This window comes from Equus asinus, chromosome 7, assembly GCF_041296235.1.
Source record: "Equus asinus isolate D_3611 breed Donkey chromosome 7, EquAss-T2T_v2, whole genome shotgun sequence".
NCBI classification, from domain to species: Eukaryota; Metazoa; Chordata; class Mammalia; order Perissodactyla; family Equidae; genus Equus; species Equus asinus.
Genome location: NC_091796.1, coordinates 86,094,934 through 86,101,583, shown reverse-complemented (window position 1 = coordinate 86,101,583; position 6,650 = coordinate 86,094,934). Strand labels below are relative to the sequence as shown.

Sequence of the window (6,650 nt, the reverse complement as noted above, 5' to 3'; positions counted from 1 at the left end):
AATTGAGCTGTCAGCTGATAGATCATTAAAAATAATTTTTGATGATAGATCACTATGAGATTTTGATACACGACTTGGAAGTAGCTCAAATAATTCAAATATTACAATATTCCTTACATTTCCATCTACTTATATGAACATTTTCAGCACTTGTGTCTTAATAAACAAAAAATGAGATTGTAATTGGCTCACTCTAGCAATAAGTAATATTCACCCACAGATACATGAGATAATTTTTAAAAATCCCGTCCATCTCACAACAGATGCATTTCCAATGAATTTCACTTCTAGTGTTTAATAATTATGTGTGAAAATATATAATATATTTATGTTGTTTTTCTCAATTGTATGGTAATAATTTTAATGATAATTCAATCCAGAAGACATATTTCAATACTTAAAACCTTTTAGTCATGTAAAATGTTTCAAAATGCTATTTCAATTTATATGTATGTTTTGCATGCAGAGAAGTATAATACAGAAATCAATAAAAAACTTTGAAGCATAAAAATATATTACTTTAGGATAAAATTCTGTGGGGAAAGTAGAATAAAAATGTAAGTTCAAGGAGAAAAGGAATGATGTAAAAATTTCTGAATAGTAAAGGAAAGTTTGTGTCTTTTTAAGCAGAAGGGTAGTATCAAGTCACTATGGTATTTAGACTTCATTGGAAACTTTAAAAAGAACAATATAAAGGTTTACTTTAAAATGTCAGTATTTACAATATGCCAAAATTACTATGTAATTTTGCAACTATGTAAAGTTATAATGAAAAACTGCAGATATCAAGTTAAAAGTGTGCAAGTGTTCTTGGGTCTGGCCCAGTGGCATAGCGGTTAAGTTCACATGCTTCCCTTCAGAGGCCTGGGGGTTCATGGATTCAGATCCCGGACATGGACCCACACACTGCTCGTCAAGCCATGCTATGGCGACATCCCACATACAAAATAGAAGAAGATTGGCACAGATGTTAGCTCAGGGCCAATTTTCCTCACCAAAAAAAAGTGTGCAAAGGGGAACATTTTCTCTCAAAATCCTCTCAAGGGATATACAAGGAAAAACATTTGAAGACCTCTGCTCTGGAAAACCTCCTCCTTCTTCTCCTCTTTCTTTGACAAATAAATATGTTAACCAGAAATGAGGTTCTCAGTGCTACACTGGATGCTAACAAGCATTCCAGAGAAGTAACCAGCATTGTCTCAGTTTTGAATAACTCACCACCTAGTTGAACTAACCAGAAAAAAAAAAACACATAAAAGAGTTGAGGTATGTGGTAGATGCTGGTCTTGCCCACATGGTGTTCAGATTCTCCTGTGTCCTTGCTAAGTGAATCCAGACTCTGTTTAGGATTGCAAGATGCCCAGGTAAATACTCATTTCCTCAGTCTCCCTTCCCATTAGAAGTGGCCATGTGACAAAATTCTAGCTGATGAGACATAAGACCCGGGGATTTCTGAGAAAGCTTTCACTTTCCTAATAAAACCATATAGATAAGGCTGTCTCTGCCTGTCCCTTGTTCTTCTTGAATGTTGATGCAATGTCTGGAGCTACAGCAGTTATGCTAAAATGATGAGGCAACAAGCATGAGGACAAAAGTTAACATACTAAGGATGGTACAAGGACATATGGAATGATCCTGGGTCCTGAAGCTGACCAGTGAACTAATGCCAACAAGAGCCCACCTCCAGACTCCCACTACATAAAACATGCACATATGCTTCTACTGCTGTAAACCAATGTTAGTTGGATATTCCAGTTACTTTTACGGTATAACAAGTTACTCCAAAACTTGGTGACATAAAAAGGCATTTTATTAAGCTCATAGATTCTATGGGTCAAGAATTCAGACAGGGTTCAGTTGGAATGGCTTACCTCTACTTCATAATGTCTGGGGCCTCTGCTGAGGAGACTCAAACAGCTGAATGACTCAAATACCTAGGAACCAGAACAGCTAGACCTGGAGAATCCACTTCCAAGATGGCTTTTTCACTCATATGTCTGGTACCTGGGCCGGGATGACCAAAGACTAGAATCAGATGGGACTGTTGACCAGAGTGCCTACACACATGACCTCTCCAGATGCCTTAAGCTTTTCACAGCATCATGGCTGGGTTCTGAGAGCAAGTGTTCCGAGAGACCCAGGTGGAAATTGAACAGCTTTTTATGACTTAGCCTCATGAAGAGGTCACGCAGTGTCATTTCTGCAGGACTTGGTTGGTCAAAGCAGTCACCAGACAGGAGACACAGACCCCAACTCTCAAGGGGAGCAGTATCAAAGAACTTGCACCCATTTTTTTCTAAACCACCACATCAGTTGAGGTTTTTTCCATTGTAACTTAACACATTCCTAATTGGTACAAAGGATGATATAAGATAACATAAAGTAGACGTGAAGCTGACCAGCACCATTAGGCTGTTGAACTCAAAGGAGGAGAGAGAATGAGAGAAATAGTCAAGAAAGCCCTCATCATAAACAAACACTGATTGAGGGCCTCTAAGTGCACAGCCCAGAATAAAATGCCATGAGGACTGCAGAAATACTACAAGACTCGGTATCCATCCCCAACACTAGATATGAGTTCAAATCTCTATCTTCTATACACTAGCAACGTGGCTTTGGAAAATCCTAGCTGAGCCTCAGTTTGTAAATCAGCAAAATTATGGTGAGGCCTAAATAAAATAGCATGAGAAGGGCCTAGCATAGTGCATGGCACTCAGTAAGTGCTCAACAAATGCTGTGCAAGTGTTTATTCATTCAAAGAACTTACCGTGTGGGAAAATTGAATGAGCACCAACCATAAAATTGACAGACTTAGTACTCCCCAAACATAAATCAGACCCCCAAACTCCCTTATGGGCTCAGCAAGCTTCACTGAAATTTGTCTAGTGCTAAGTTTAGATGACTTAGCCCAATTCTTCTGGAGGGAAATTAGAACACACTTTAGAAGATCTTCTGATGTCCAGGCTAAGAGTCAAGACTTTTGCCTGCAAAGCCCATCCCCACCATTGCTGCCAATTTGGAAAAATCTATAGCATTTCTTGTGAGAGGCCAACCATTCCAATCTGGGATAAGTTTTCTAAATATTAGATCTGAATTGATTTATTTTATCCCTAAATGCATTGGGCCACAGTCTTCCTGAATGGATTAAGTCAGACCTTCTATTTTTAGCAGCTGGCTCATTCAGTCCATTTCCTTACTATAAATACCTGAGTGCACTTGTTTTAAAGTAGAACTCTTTTGTCATCTGATTGTCCCAGTCTAGATTACAGGGGGAGAGAAGAGAGAGAATGAAAAATGAGATAGAGGAGAAAGAGAGACTGCATTGCTCTACTCTGCTCGCCAGCTATTTTCACAGACTCCAAGATGCATCGCTGACTGGATACAGGAGAAAGCCAAGAGGGTCTAGCCCTTTTCAGCAGATTAACCTTGAGAAGTTGGCAGCTACTGGCGACTTGATGGAGCCACGCAGACTCTTTCCTAACATGTCATCCACTGACAGTTCCCCCTTCTGAATCCCATGTCTCAGCCTCCCTGCTCATAAATATGGACACTGACCCCAACCTCTGAGGCAGGCCAAGAGAGTTTTCTCCTGGTCTTAACATTCTTGAGTGAAAATAAATTGTCATAATATCTCATACCCATCTCCCTGAAGTCCCAGAGTAGGAGACACTGAGCTTTCAATGATACTGATCAAACCCCCACTGAGCTCAAAGCACTAAGAGGAAATAGTCAGGCCAGAGTCAGATTAAGGAATGGGTCTGCCAGGCAGCTCCCTGGAGCGTCAATACATGAGGAAAGGTACGCTCAAACATCACCAGTGGCTAGTACGTCACTGGAAACTTAAGGACATGGAGGAAAACAATGTGGTTTCAAATCACACATTTTTTACTTCTCCGGAAAAGTAGAGTTTGTGGTTAAAGGAATACTATAAAATGATCCTGAAGATGTGCCTAAGACCCCTAAGGGCCATGTTTTCAATAGTGAATATCTATCATTTTAGGGTAGCTATATCTTAATACTCTCCCTATTTTGAGGTTTCTATCAGCAGTCCTCCTTCTCATTCTTCCACTGACTATCCCAATTTTCAGCTCCTCTTCCAAATTAAACAAATACTTGGTTTGAACAAATATATTGATTGAAGCGGGTAGCAAATGATCAATAGTCCACCAAGATTCCACATCTCAGTCTGGAGATTTCCCCCAAGGATCTCAGAGGGCTACAAAAATCCACTTGCCCAAGTTTCAGGCACCAAAGGACCACTGTGATCCCAACAGCAGCCCATGGGGAGCAGAGTCTCCTGGCCGCTCTCAGATGCACAAAGCGCAGATGTGTCTCAAATAACAGAAAAGAGAAAAGTATTCATCAAATATTTTCAAAAACAATTCATACATGATGACCAAGGAGGGTTGATCTCAGGAATGCAAGGCTGTTTTAACACTCAAATATCAATCAATGTAATTCACCATATTAACAAAACAAAAAAGAAGAAAAACCATATAATTATCTCAATAGACTCAAAAAGATTATTAGAAAATGATTTGTAATAAAAGGTCTCAGGGCTCTTGGAAGTTGAGGAAAGAGTGACACAGACATGGTACCTGCCTCTACCACTCCAACACCCCCAACCCCACCCTGCCACCATGACAGAATAATAAGCCGGGCTCTACTATACCTATTGAGTAACTATGGAAGGTTATACCAAAATAAAGAAAACTGGAGAAGATACCTATGAAGTTATGTATAAGGGCAGACACAATACAACAGGTCAAGTGGTAGCCATGAGGAAAATCAGACTAGAGTGCAAAGAGGAAGGATTCCTAGTACTGTAATTCAGGAAATTTCTCTATTAAAAGAACTCTGTCATCCAAATATAGTCAGTCTTCCAGACGCGCTTATGCAGGATTCTAGGTTATATCTCATCTTTGAATTCCTTGGATCTTAAGAAATACTTGGATTCTATCCCTCCTGGTCAGTTCATGGATTCTTCACTTATTAAGATTGTCTGTACCAAATCCTCCAAGAGATTGTGTTTTATCACCCTAGAAGAGCTCTTCGCAGAGACTAAAAACTTCAAAACCTATTGATAACAAATGAACGATTACTAGCTGATTTTGGCTTTGCCAGAGCTTTTGGAATACCTCTTAGAGTATACACACATGAGGTAGTCACTCTCTGCTATAGACCTCCACAAGTATTGCTGGGGTCAACTCACTATTCAACTCCAGTTGACATTTGGAGTCTAGACACCATATTTGCAGAATTAGTAACTAAGTAGCCACTTTGCCATGGGGATTCAGAAGTTGATCGACTCTTCAGGATTTTCAGAGCTTTGGACACCCTCAACAATGAAGCGTGGCCGGAAGTGGGATCTTTATAAAATTATAAGAATATGTTTCCCAAGTGGAAAACAGGAAGTCCAGCATCTCATGTCAAAAACTTGGTTAAAATGGCTCGGATTTGCTTTCAAAAGTGTTAGTTTATGATCCTGCCAAACAAGTTGCTGGCAAAATAGCCCTGAACCATCCATGTTTTAATGATTCAGACAATCAGATTAAGAAGATGTAGCTTTCCGACAAAAAGTTTCCACGTGTTGTATCAAGAACAGATAGCTATACTTTTACTGTTAACTCTATTTCTGTCTCATATGTTTTTCTTTTCTTTGTTGTAAAGCTTCAGCTGTACATCATCTTCTAATTTCAAGTGTAACTTAAAATGTAAATATTGTTCTATAGGAATTTAAATGTAATTCTGTGTACATGTGTAGATCTCACTGTAACAACTATTTGTTACTCTAATAAAACTATAAATCTAGTATTGATGACAGGAATTGGTAAAAATTAAAGAAACCTCTCAGTAAATTAATAACAGAAGAAAACTTCCTCAATCTGATAAAGGGCATCTCTTGAAAACTACATCTAACATCATACTTATGGTGAACGACTGAATAACTTCCCTTAAGATCAAGAACAAAGCAAGACTATCTGTTTTCACCATTTTATTCTACATTATCCCAAAAGTCCTAGCCAGTTTAATAAAGCAGAATATATAAAAGGCATCCAGATTTGAAAAGAAATAAAACTATCTTTGTCACAGATGACATGATTGCCTATGTTGAAAATCCTAAGATATCTGCAAAAGGGCTGATTCTAGCAAGGACACAAGATACAAGGTCTATTAAAAAATAGAATTTCTCTATTCTAGAAACAAAGAATTGGAAATCAAAATAAAATAGATACCATTAATTATTTTTAAAAATATTGTATTAGTTTTCAATTGCTGTGTAACAAATCACTAAATTAGCAGCTTAAAACAACATTTATTATCTCCCACAGTTTCTTAGAGTCAGGAATCTGGGAGTAGTTCCATTAGGTGGTTCAGCCCAGGGTCTCTCAGGAAGCTGCAGTCAAGATGTTAGCCAGGGCTGCTGTCATCTGAAGGCATGACTGGGGCCAGAGGATCCACTCATTCACATCCTGTTAGTGGGGGCCTCACTTCGTCACTTATGAAGGTCTCCATTTTTCACCACATTGGATGTCCCAACAGAGCTGTTCCCATGTCTTCCAGAGTAAGCAGTGCAGGAGAGAGCAAAGGAGAAGTCGGGATGCCTTTTATTACCAAGTCTCAGAAGTGGCATTCCATCACTTCTGCCA

General features: G+C 38.9%; 1 pseudogene; it reads left to right on the top strand.

The window, feature by feature from the left end:
• The first annotated feature begins 4,685 nt into the window (after positions 1–4,685).
• LOC106834830 (cyclin-dependent kinase 1-like) lies at positions 4,686–5,565 on the top strand (annotated as a pseudogene).
• The last annotated feature ends 1,085 nt before the right edge of the window (positions 5,566–6,650 follow it).